Genomic DNA, 13,141 nt, shown 5'->3' with positions numbered 1-13,141 from the left:
AGAAAGAAATTTGTGACCAAAGATGAACTAGAGACCATTACTGATCACAAAATAGAAAATTTTGATTACATCAAATTAAAAAGCCTTTGTACAAACAAAACTAATGCAAACAAGATTAGAAGGTAAGCAACAAACTGGGAAAACATCTTCACAGTTAAAGGTTCTGATAAAGGCCTCATTTCCAAAATATATAGAGAACTGACTCAAATTTATAAGAAATCAAGCCATTCTCCAATTGATAAATGATCAAAAGATATGAACAGACAATTTTCAGAGGATGAAATTGAAACTATTACCACTCATATGAAAGAGTGTTCCAAATCATTATTGATCAGAGAAATGCAAATTAAGACAACTCTGAGATACCACTACACACCTGTCAGATTGGCTAAGATGACAGGAAAAAATAATGATGAATGTTGGAGGGGATGTGGGAAAACTGGGACACTGATGCATTGTTGGTAGAGTTGTGAACGAACCCAACCATTCTGGAGAGCAATCTGGAATTATGCCCAAAAAGTTATCAAATTGTGCATACCCTTTGATTCAGCAGTGTTTCTATTGGGCTTATATCCCAAAGAAATACTAAAGAAGGGAAAGGGACCTGTATGTGCCAAAATGTTTGTAGCAGCCCTGTTTGTAGTGGCTAGAAACTGGAAAATGAATGGATGCCCATCAATTGGAGAATGGCTGAGTAAAATATGGAATATTATTGTTCTGTAAGAAATGACCAGCAGGATGAGTACAGAGAGGACTGGCGAGACTTACATGAACTGATGCTAAGTGAAATGAGCAGAACCAGGAGATCATTATACACTTCGACAACGATATTGTATGAGGACATATTTTGATGGAAGTGGATTTCTTTGACAAAGAGACCTGAGTTTCAATTGATAAATGATGGACAGAAGCAGCTACACACAAAGAAAGAACACTGGGAAACGAATGGGAACTATCTGCATTTTTGTTTTTCTTCCTGGGTTATTTATACCTTCTGAATCCAATTCTCCCTGTGCAACAAGAGAACCGTTCGGTTCTGCAAACATATATTGTATCTAGGATATACTGCAACATATCCAACATATATAGGACTGCTTGCCATCTAGGGGAGGGGGTGGAGGGAGGGAGGGGAAAAATCGGAACAGAAACGAGTGCAAGGGATAATGTTGTAAAAAAAATTACCCTGGCATGGATTCTGTCAATATAATTATTACTAAATAAAAATTTTTTAAAATTAAAAAAAAAGAGAATTGCAGCTCCCAGAATTCAAATCAGTACATAGAACATGAGACACAATAGATCCTAGAAATTATCTAACCTAACATTGTTGGTGGAACTGTGACTGGATCCAATCATTCTGGAAAGCAATTTGGAACTGTGCTCAAAAAGTTATCAAACTGTGCATACCCTTTGATTCAGCAGTGTTTCCTGAGTTTATATTTCAAAGAGATCTTAAAAGAGGGAAAGGGACCCACATGTGCAAAAATGTTTGTGGAAGCCCTTTTTTCAGTGGTAAGAAACTAGAAAATGCGTAGCTGCCCCTCAGTTGGAGAATGGTTGAATAAGTTCTGGTCTAGGAATGTTATGGAATATTATTGTTCTATTTAAAAAAAAAATGATCAGGAGGATGATTTCAGAGAGGCCTGGAGAGACTTACATGAATTGATGCTGAGTGACATGAGCAGAACCAGAAGAACATTGTACATGGCAACAACAAGATTATACAATGACCAATTGTGACAGATGTGGCTTTCTTCAAAAATGAGATTATTCAAACCAGTTCCAATTGTTCAGTAATGAAAAGAACCATATAAGCCCACAGAGAGGACTGTGGGAACTGAATGTGGACTGTGTGTGTGTAAATGTGAGTAGAATTTTCACTTTTTCTGTTATTTGCTTGCATTTTCTTTCTCAGTTGTTTTTTTTCCTGATCCAATTTTTCTTGTGCAACAAGATAACAGCCTAAATATGTATACATATACTGGATTTAATATATATTTTAACATATTTAACATGAATTGGACTTCCTGACATCTGGGGGAGATGATGGGGAGAAGGAAGGGAAAATTTGAAACTGAAGATTTTGCAAGGGGTCAATGTTGAAAAATTACCCATGCATATGTTTTGTAAATAAAAAGCTTTAGTTAAAATAAAAAAAAAAATCCAGAAATTACTTAATTTAAATCCTCATCCCATATAGGGAGAAACTGAGTTCCATGGAAGTTAGGGTATTTTCCAAATATCCTAAAAGCAGTGTGTGGCAAAATAAAAGTTAGGATTTTGACTATACTTTAGTACTACTACCTACAAAACTTCCAACCAAGTTTTGATCCAATACTTCTTTCCTTAAGAAGGTCACTCTAGATCAAACTTCCAGAGCCAATAGGACATGTTCTGGATAGAACAGTAGGCCTGGAATCAAGTAAATTTAAGTTTATCTGGCCCGAGAAACTTACTAGCAGTGTGATCTTCAGCAAGTAATGTAACCTGTCTGCTTCAGTTTCCCCCTGTTGTAAAATAGCACCCACCACTTATAATTGTTGTGAGGAACAAATGAGCAATATTCATAAAAGCACTTAGCATGGCCCCTGGCACAAAGTGGGTGCTATATAAATGCTTATTCTCTTATCTTTGCTCTAGATTCTCCATAGAGGCAGACCTGGCAAATCTAACCAAACTAGAAAGGCCTTACGTATGAATCAGTCAATATGTTGTATATCGTTGTTCCATGGACTAATCAGATGAATTTTACAGGCTCATTCCTAGATAGCTGGCAACCAGAAAACTTCTTGGAATCACAGAGAGAATTAGATCTCTCAGTGTCTCTGTCTCTCAAACTCAAAAGAGTTTTAGGTCTTCTTAATTCATGATGTCCCTTTCTAGAATTTTGCAGTTGTAAACGTAAAGATGAAATGATCACTTGAAATTCCTAAAGAATTAAATTCAATTCAATAAATATCTGTTAAATACTAGGTACACTGAAAAGAACAACAGTTCTGGAGTTGGCTGCCCTGAGTTCAAATCCCACCTGAGTACTTATTCCATATGACTTTGTGGAGCTCAGTTTACTCACATGTAAAATAAGAGGATCAGATTTAATGGGTTTGGGGATCTTTTCCAACTCTAGAGATATGATCCAATGATCTTCATAAAATACTTACTTTGTCATGTCACTCTCCCACTCAAAAATCTTCAGTGGATCTTTCTGACTTCAGAGATAAAATCTTGATTTTTGATTTATCCTCTAAGTGATACCTATGGGAAAAGAATTATTATTGATCGAGAACTGGAAGGAAACTCAAAAGCCATCCAGTCGCCTGCCCTTTATAGGGTAGACAAAGACTCAGAGATGTGAAATGAAGGTCCCAGGATCCCAGGAATTCCAATGTTCCGCTCACATTGTAGACCATTCTGCACTTCCAGGGGTACACAGAGAAGTATGGGGAGCACAGTTGGAACAAAGTCTAAAGATAATAAATAGTGAAACATTCGTTAGCTATAAAACACTCAAAACTGGAGTCAGGGGAGGTTTGAAAAAGATATTATGCTCCAAAATCCTCAAAAGAAAATTCATATTTTCCAAAGATCGATTTCAAAGATCAGGAGTTCTCAACATGCTAAAAAGTAGCAATAGGGAAAATTCAGAGAATTGGGTAATAAGCCTGCATGCAAGTGTTCAGGGGGGTAACTCCTCCTTCCAGCTAATGCTATCCAACACACAATTAAAAACTGAAAACATGTGCAATGGGCATAAAAGCACTACAGAGGCACTTTAGATAAGACTAATTGGCTGAGAAGCTGATGCTAACTCTGTCAAATGACAGCCGTATTCTTGCTCTCCTAGGCAATTTACCAACTGTTTTCAGGTGCCTTTGCTCTCATTTATTCCTTTTAAGATATTAACAAAATCCTACCCTGTTTCTAAACAAAATTGTTTATCTTGGGATATGGGAATAAACAGAATAGGAAGGGAGAAGCCATCAGCAAATTGTGTCTCCTATTTTACCCATCTTTCCAATCTTGGGAAATAACTTGAACTTTGCTGCTTTTCAAGGATATCAAAAGATTGACAGTGTGCATTTATAAGATAAAGGGTAGTAAATGAAAATGCAGTGGATAGGAAGAGATATTATTACTCACAGGTTGTATATACATATGCAAACTCTAATAAATGGGTTGATAATAAATGAAAAAAAAATCAAAATAATTTGTTGTTGTACAATGATTTCAAATTCTTTGTGATTCCATTTGAGGTTTTCTTAGCAAAGATACTGGAGTGGTTTGCTATTTTCTTCTATATTTCATTTTATAGATGAGGAAACTGAGGAAAACAGGGTTCAGTGACTTGCCCAGGATCACACAACTAGTAAGTTTAAGACTGGGTTTGAACTCAGATATTTATGACTCCAAGTCGACTAACTGGTCCTTCCCCCAGAAAAAGGAAAAAAAAAAGAACTGGTATTGAAGTGCTTAGTATAAACCTAATACTGTGCTAAGTGCTAGGGCTAGAAGTACAAGTAAATCAAGGGTCCCTGTTCTCAAAGAGCTCAAGTCTAATTGAGGACCCAAAGACTTATGTAAAAATGAAAAAAAGTCTTTGATAAAAAACATTTAAACACAATTTGTTATATTATTATGAAATCATAGGTTTGGAACTCAGGGAAATGTTAAGGGTCTTCTAATCAAGGGCTTCTTACGTTTTTCCACTTGCAATCCATTTTGCCTGAGAAATGACCCTGGGTATATAGCTATATACAATAGATATACAAATCTTTAGTGACAATAAATCATAAAGAAATTTATTTTTGGACTTCCGGTTAAGATGGCGGAGAGGAGGCTCACAGTTGCATAAGCTCCGCGCTTTCTCTCACTATCCACTTCATTACAAGCCTCTGAATCAATGCTTGACTGAAAAAAACCCACAAATAGTTACCAAGAGAAGCCATCCTTGAGATCCGCCAAGAAAGGTCTGTCTTTACTGGAGGGCTGGGGCGGTTTTAGATCGGGCGCAGGCGGCGGGCAGCGGCAGTGAGAGCACGGGAGCAGACTGGAGAGGGGGTGGGGAGTGATCGCAGCTGTCTCTGCGGGGAGAGCTTCGCTACAGGTTTGGAACCTGCAGCAAGTCAACAGCCCAGCAGAGAAGCTAAAAACACGGGGCTGAAGAACACAACCGCAAACAGCTGGAGTCTCTCAGGACCTGGCCGCCCCCCCCTTCCCCCCCTCAGTGACTCAGCACGCTTTGGGATCTCAGAGCGCAGGCGCAGCACAGTCCTGCTAGTGCCTCACTGCTGCCACCTGCAGTCTGTAGAGGAAGCTCGATAACACACCCAGCCCCCCCCCAAAGAAAGACTCCAGTTTTTTCTGTTTTTCTTTGGTAGTTTTCTCTGATTAATAGACAGAATGAGCAAGAAGCTGAAGAGGACTTTAACCCTAGACAGCTTCTACACAGATAGAGAGCAGACTCTAAATCCTGAGGAGACTAAAAACAGGCAGTCCCCAGGTGATTCCCCAAAGGAGGAGATCGTCTGTTCCTCAGCACAGATGAACCTCATAGAAGTGATTAAAAAGGCTCTCACAAGGGAGCTAGAAGAAAATGGGGAAAGCAGAGTGAGGCTTGGCAAAAGGAGAAGGAAGCTTGGGAAAAGGAGAGGGAGGCTTGGCAAAAGAGCCTGGAGAAGTCAGTTAAAGAGAGAGTGGATAAAGAAGTAAAATCTTTGAAAAATAGGATTAGTGAACTGGAAAACAAAATTGGCGAAATGGAAAAAAATTCCACAGAACAAAAGAACTCAATTGGACAATTAGAGAAAGATTTTAAAAAAGTGAGTGAAGAGAATACTTCACTGAAAATCAGAATTGAACAAGTGGAATTGAATGACTCGAGGAGACAAGAAGAATCAGTCAAGCAAATCCAAAAAAATCAAACAATGGAGAAAAATGTGAAATACCTTCTGGGGAAGACAACAGACCTGGAAAACAGATCCAGGAGAGACAATCTGAGAATCATTGGACTCCCAGAAAAACATGATGAAAAAAAGAGCCTGGACACTGTCTTCCAGGAAATTATCAAAGAGAACTGCCCAGAAGTCATAGGAACAGAGGAAAAAATAAACATTGAAAGGATTCATCGATCACCCACTGAAAGGGATCCTAAAATCAAAACACCAAGGAATATAGTGGCCAAATGCCAGAACCCTCAGATGAAAGAAAAAATATTGCAAGCGGCTAGAAAAACCCAATTCAAGTATCAAGGAGCCACAATAAGGATCACCCAGGATCTGGCAGCATCCACATTAAAAGATCGAAGGGCCTGGAATATGATATTCCGAAAGGCTAAGGAACTTGGTATGCAACCAAAAATAACTTACCCAGCGAGAATGAGCATCTTTTTCCAGGGAAGAAGATGGACATTCAACGAAGTAAGCGAATTTCATCTATTTCTGATGAAAAAACCAGAACTTAACAAAAAGTTTGATCTACAAATATAGAACTCAAGAGAAATCTAAAAAGGTAAAGATTAATCTTGGGAACTATATTTTGACTATATAGATGTATAAAGAATACATGTATACCTTGTTCTAGAAATTGATGTGGAAAGGACATTGTACCAGAAAAAGGGTAAAGTGGGGGTAGTACATCTCATGAAGAGGCATAGGAAACCTATTATATCTGAGAGAAAGAATGGAGGGGGATGAATATAGTGGGTATCTTACTGCCTTCAGAATTGGCTTTAAGTGAAAAATCTTAAGACATATTCAATCTATGGTGAAACTTCTCCCATCTCATTGAAAAGTGAGAAGGGAAAAGTGGAAAGGGAAGGAATAAGCTAAGCGGAAGGGAATACGGGAACTGGGAGGGAAAGGGGTAAGATAGGGGGAGGAACTCTAAGGCGGGGGGAGGGACACTAAAAAGGGAGGGCTGTGAGAAGCAAGGGGTGCTCACAAGCTTAATACTTGGAAGGGGGGGAAAGGGGAAAGAAGGGAGGAAAGCATAAACCGGGGTTAACAAGATGGCAAGTAATACAGAATTGGTCATTCTAACCATAAATGTGAACGGGGTAAACTCCCCCATAAAGAGGAAGCGGTTAGCAGAATGGATTAAAAGCCAGAATCCTACAATATGTTGTTTACAGGAAACACACCTGAAGCGGGGAGATACATGCAGGTTAAAGGTAAAAGGTTGGAGCAAAATCTACTATGCTTCAGGTGAAGTCAAAAAAGCAGGGGTAGCCATCCTGATCTCAGATCAAGCTAAAGCAAAAATTGACCTAATTAAAAGAGATAAGGAAGGACACTATATCTTGCTAAAGGGTAGCATGGATAATGAAGCACTATCTATATTAAACATATATGCACCAAGTGGGGTAGCATCTAAATTCTTAAAAGAGAAACTAAGAGAGCTGCAAGAAGAAATAGACAGTAAAACTATAATAGTGGGAGATCTTAACCTTGCACTCTCAGAATTAGATAAATCAAACCAGAAAATAAATAAGAAAGAAGTTAAAGAGGTAAACAGAATACTAGAAAAGCTAGATATGATAGATCTCTGGAGAAAATGTAATGGAGACAGAAAGGAATACACTTTCTTTTCAGCAGTTCATGGAACCTATACAAAAATTGACCATATATTAGGACATAAAAACCTCAAACTCAAATGTAGTAAGGCAGAAATAGTAAATGCATCCTTTTCAGACCACGATGCAATGAAAATTACATTCAACAAAAAAGCAGGGGGAAGTAGACCAAAAAATAATTGGAAACTAAATAATCTCATACTAAAGAATGATTGGGTAAAACAGCAAATCATAGACATAATTAATAACTTCACCCAAGAAAACGATAATAATGAGACATCATACCAAAATGTATGGGATGCAGCCAAAGCGGTAATAAGGGGAAATTTCATATCTCTAGAGGCCTATTTGTATAAAATAGAGAAAGAGAAGGTCAATGAATTGGGTTTGCAATTAAAAATGCTAGAAAAGGAACAAATTAAAAACCCCCAGTCAAACACTAAACTTGAAATTCTAAAAGTAAAAGGTGAGATCAATAAAATTGAAAGTAAAAAAACTATTGAATTGATTAATAAAACTAAGAGTTGGTTCTATGAAAAAACCAACAAAATAGACAAACCCTTAGTAAATCTGATTAAAAAAAGGAAAGAGGAAAATCAAATTGTTAGTCTTAAAAATGAAAAGGGAGAACTCACCACTAACGAAGAGGAAATTAGAGCAATAATTAGGAGTTACTTTGCCCAACTTTATGCCAATAAATTCGACAACTTAAATGAAATAGAAAAATACCTCCAAAAATACAGCTTGCCCAAACTAACAGAGGAAGAAGTAAATATCCTAAACAGTCCCATCTCAGAAAAAGAAATAGAACAAACTATCAATCAACTCCCTAAGAAAAAATCCCCAGGACCAGATGGATTTACATGTGAATTCTACCAAACATTTAAAGAACAATTAACTCCAATGTTATATAAACTATTTGAAAAAATAGGGATTGAAGGAGTCCTACCAAACTCCTTTTATGACACAGATATGGTACTGATACCTAAACCAGGTAGGCTGAAAACAGAGAAAGAAAATTATAGACCAATCTCCCTAATGAATATTGATGCTAAAATCTTAAATAAAATATCAGGAGGATGATTTCAGAGAGGCCTGGAGAGACTTACATGAATTGATGCTGAGTGACATGAGCAGAACCAGAAGAACATTGTACATGGCAACAACAAGATTATACAATGACCAATTGTGACAGATGTGGCTTTCTTCAAAAATGAGATTATTCAAACCAGTTCCAATTGTTCAGTAATGAAAAGAACCATATAAGCCCACAGAGAGGACTGTGGGAACTGAATGTGGACTGTGTGTGTGTAAATGTGAGTAGAATTTTCACTTTTTCTGTTATTTGCTTGCATTTTCTTTCTCAGTTGTTTTTTTTTCCTGATCCATTTTTTCTTGTGCAACAAGATAACAGCCTAAATATGTATACATATATTGGATTTAATATATATTTTAACATATTTAACATGAATTGGACTTCCTGACATCTGGGGGAGATGATGGGGAGAAGGAAGGGAAAATTTGAAACTGAAGATTTTGCAAGGGGTCAATGTTGAAAAATTACCCATGCATATGTTTTGTAAATAAAAAGCTTTAGTTAAAATAAAAAAAAATCCAGAAATTACTTAATTTAAATCCTCATCCCATATAGGGAGAAACTGAGTTCCATGGAAGTTAGGGTATTTTCCAAATATCCTAAAAGCAGTGTGTGGCAAAATAAAAGTTAGGATTTTGACTATATTTTAGTACTACTACCTACAAAACTTCCAAGCAAGGTTGCCCACTATCACCATTATTATTTAATATCGTATTAGAAACACTAGCCTCGGCAATAAGAGTCGAGAAAGATATAAAAGGAATTAGAGTAGGCAATGAGGAAACCAAACTATCACTCTTTGCAGATGATATGATGGTATACCTAGAGAACCCCAGAGATTCTACCAAAAAGCTATTGGAAATAATTCATAATTTTAGCAAAGTAGCTGGCTACAAAATAAATCCCCATAAATCCTCAGCATTTTTATACATCACCAACAAAACCCAACAGCAAGAGATACAAAGAGAAATTCCATTCAGAATAACTGTTGATACCATAAAATATTTGGGAATCTATCTACCAAAGGAAAGTCAGGAATTATATGAGCAAAATTATAAAAAAGTCTCCACACAAATAAAGTCAGACTTAAATAATTGGAAAAATATTAAGTGCTCTTGGATTGGCCGAGCGAACATAATAAAGATGACAATACTCCCTAAACTAATCTATTTATTTAGTGCTATACCAATCAGACTTCCAAGAAAATATTTTATTGATCTAGAAAAAATAACAACAAAATTCATATGGAACAATAAAAAGTCGAGAATCTCAAGGGAACTAATGAAAAAAAAATCAAATGAAGGTGGCCTAGCTGTACCTGATCTAAAATTATATTATAAAGCAGCAGTCACCAAAACCATTTGGTATTGGCTAAGAAATAGATTAGTGGATCAGTGGAAAAGGCTAGGCTCACAAGACAGAATAGTCAATTATAGCAATCTAGTGTTTGACAAACCCAAAGCCCCTAACTTCTGGGAAAAGAATTCAATATTTGATAAAAACTGCTGGGATAATTGGAAATTAGTATGGCAGAAATTAGGCATGGACCCACACTTAACACCATATACCAAGATAAGATCAAAATGGGTCTATGACCTAGGCATAAAGAACGAGACTATAAATAAATTAGAGGAACATAGAATAGTTTATCTCTCAGACTTGTGGAGGAGAAAGAAATTTGTGACCAAAGATGAACTAGAGACCATTACTGATCACAGAATAGAAAATTTCGATTACATCAAATTAAAAAGCCTTTGTACAAATAAAACTAATGCAAACAAGATTAGAAGGGAAGCAACAAACTGGAAAACATTTTCACAGTTAAAGGTTCTGATAAAGGCCTCATTTCCAAAATATATAGAGAACTGACTCAAATTTATAAGAAATCAAGCCATTCTCCAATTGATAAATGGTCAAAGGATATGAACAGACAATTTTCAGAGGATGAGATTGAAACTATTACCACTCATATGAAAGAGTGTTCCAAATCATTATTGATCAGAGAAATGCAAATTAAGACAACTCTGAGATACCACTACACACCTGTCAGATTGGCTAAGATGACAGGAAAAAATAATGATGAATGTTGGAGGGGATGCGGGAAAACTGGGACACTAATGCATTGTTGGTGGAGTTGTGAACGAATCCAACCATTCTGGAGAGCAATCTGGAATTATGCCCAAAAAATTATCAAAATGTGCATATCCTTTGATCCAGCAGTGTTTCTATTGGGCTTATATCCCAAAGAAATACTAAAGAAGGGAAAGGGACCTGTATGTGCCAAAATGTTTGTAGCAGCCCTGTTTGTAGTGGCTAGAAACTGGAAAATGAATGGATGCCCATCAATTGGAGAATGGCTGGGTAAATTGTGGTATATGAATGTTATGGAATATTATTGTTCTGTAAGAAATGACCAGCAGGATGAATACAGAGAGGCTTGGAGAGACCTTCATGAACTGATGCTAAGTGAAATGAGCAGAACCAGGAGATCATTATACACTTCGACAACGATATTGTATGAGGACATATTTTGATGGAAGTGGATTTCTTTGACAAAGAGACCTGAGTTTCAATTGATAAATGACGGACAAAAGCAGCTACACCCAAAGAAAGAACACTGGGAAACGAATGTGAACTATCTGCATTTTTGTTTTTCTTCCCGGATTATTTATACCTTCTGAATCCAATTCTCCCTACGCAACAAGAGAACTGTTCGGTTCTGCAAACATATATTGTATCTAGGATATACTGCAACATATCCAACATATAAAGGACTGCTTGCCATCTAGGGGAGGGGGTGGAGGGAGGGAGGGGAAAAAAATCGGAACAGAAATGAGTGTCAATATAATGTAATTATTAAATAAAAAAACTTAAAAAAAAAAAAAGAAATTTTTTTTTAAAAAATTCTTTGGTATACATATAGTTTTACCATCTGTTAATGACTAAAGCACATTTGTATAGTAATGAGATGATGGTGGTTTATTTTTATATAAAGATTAAATGTTGGTAGAATATTTGATACAGCAGGACATAGAGAATCTTAAAACTTTTTCATTTGATCAATATTATAATTTTATTATTGACAATGCTGAGAATGCTACTTTGCATAAATACATGGTACAGAATGGCAGAAGTGTATTTAAGGCGATTTCGGAAATTGTTGGAAATTTTGTACTAAACACAAGCAAAAATTGATTTAAGGATTTTTGAGGAAACTCAAGCTTTATACCTATGTTATTTGATAACTCGATGAATTCTTCTGGAAATTTGATGGCATTTTTAATAGCATTTAAGAATAGTTTATGAACTGAACATTATTTATTTATTTATTTTAATCATTATAACTTTTTATTGACAGAACCCATGCCTGGGTAATTTTTTACAACATTATCTCTTGCACTCACTTCTATTCCGACTTTTCCCCTCCCTCCCTCCACCCCCTCCCACAGATGGCAAGCAGTCCTATACATGTTAAATATGAACTGAACATTTTTTTTAAGAATAAAAATTTAAAAGAAGAATTTCTGCAACTATCTTCAGGTGTTGGAATCCTTACAAACTGCTAACTCATTAGAGTTGATCTAATCTTACAAGAAGATGTTTTGGGCAGAACCTGAAACAAGGTACTAAGTAGAACTGATTAGTACAATGCTTGTGTTTGCACCTTTACTCATTGGAGTTCACAAGTATGCCAGCTTCACAAAGTAAACTTTGTAACTTAGTGAGTTCACACCTCCCTTAAAGCTCTTTGGGCCAGAGAGCACTATGGGAGAAAACCCACAATCCCTCTCTTGAAGGAGCATAAATAGAGCTTCAATGGGCCAGTCAAAGAAGTTTTTCAGAGTGAAGAAGCTACAAGTCGAGATTTCAGCGGAATTACACCAGAAGCCCTCTCTCCGAGGCAAGGCAAGAGAGAATATATTTTCCACTTGGCTGTATGGTCACAGAAGAGAGTTCAGCTGCATTGGAGAGGAGTTGGTGGCTGGGCTCCTGCATTTCCCCCACTGAGACCAAGCTGGTCTGAAAGACTCACCAGAAAGCTAGCCGAGCCCTAAGTGAAGGAGACAAGAGATTCATTCCATCTCTGTGCTGGCTCTGGAGACTGAAGAAAGCAGAGACAGAAGCAAAGGACAAAGAGGCAAGAGCTCTTGGAACCAAGCAGAGAGATAGACCTCTAAGCTAACTGGGCTATATTGGAGATAATAAAAGATATGAACTTTTATCACCTGGCTGTGTTTTGAGAAGAAAAAGCTCACCACATTTTGGCACCCGAACAGGGACCGACAAAATCCTGATTCCAGGGAAGGCACCCAGAGAGAACATTTGAACACCAACATTCAGGCATTTTCAATTATGAGCAATTATAACTCTTACAATTAAAACTTTGGGAAGGTTATTTTCAATTATAAAATCATCTGTAGTTGTAAACATTTCTAAAGAACCTATTTTCCAGTATGTTAACTTACTTAGTAAAA

Source organism: Antechinus flavipes, chromosome 2, assembly GCF_016432865.1.
Source record: "Antechinus flavipes isolate AdamAnt ecotype Samford, QLD, Australia chromosome 2, AdamAnt_v2, whole genome shotgun sequence".
Lineage (NCBI taxonomy): Eukaryota > Metazoa > Chordata > Mammalia > Dasyuromorphia > Dasyuridae > Antechinus > Antechinus flavipes.
This window is presented reverse-complemented; position numbering follows the sequence as displayed.